The following is a 294-nucleotide window of genomic DNA, read 5'->3' on the forward strand; positions in this document are numbered from 1 at the left end:
CCAAGATACTGCCCAGAAAACTACACAGAGCTACTACCTGTGAAAGTACTTCTAGTTGGCTTCAGCATAGGCTTCCTCAGTCACCATCACTTTCCTAAGTTCTAAGTCAAGACTCCATCACATTTAACTGCAGTGCAGATCCCTATAAGCCTCTGCACTGAACTTAGCTAGTAGTTCCTAGGCTCAACCCATCCTATTTCAGCTCAAGAATGAGGGTGCTGGGGATCCAGTGAACATCATCTCACCAGTTCAAGACTGTTTTATTATTTTCATGATGCTCCCTTTCACTGTTTC

At 43.9% G+C, this 294-nt stretch overlaps 1 protein-coding gene across 1 annotated transcript in view; it reads left to right on the forward strand.

Annotated features, from left to right (window-relative positions):
* LOC119581768 (G patch domain-containing protein 11-like) overlaps nucleotides 1–294 on the forward strand; it is a gene marked incomplete at its 5' end in the record, with an annotated part of 9,488 nt that overhangs the window by 4,038 nt on the left and 5,156 nt on the right.

Source organism: Penaeus monodon, chromosome 15, assembly GCF_015228065.2.
Source record: "Penaeus monodon isolate SGIC_2016 chromosome 15, NSTDA_Pmon_1, whole genome shotgun sequence".
Classification (NCBI taxonomy): Eukaryota; Metazoa; Arthropoda; class Malacostraca; order Decapoda; family Penaeidae; genus Penaeus; species Penaeus monodon.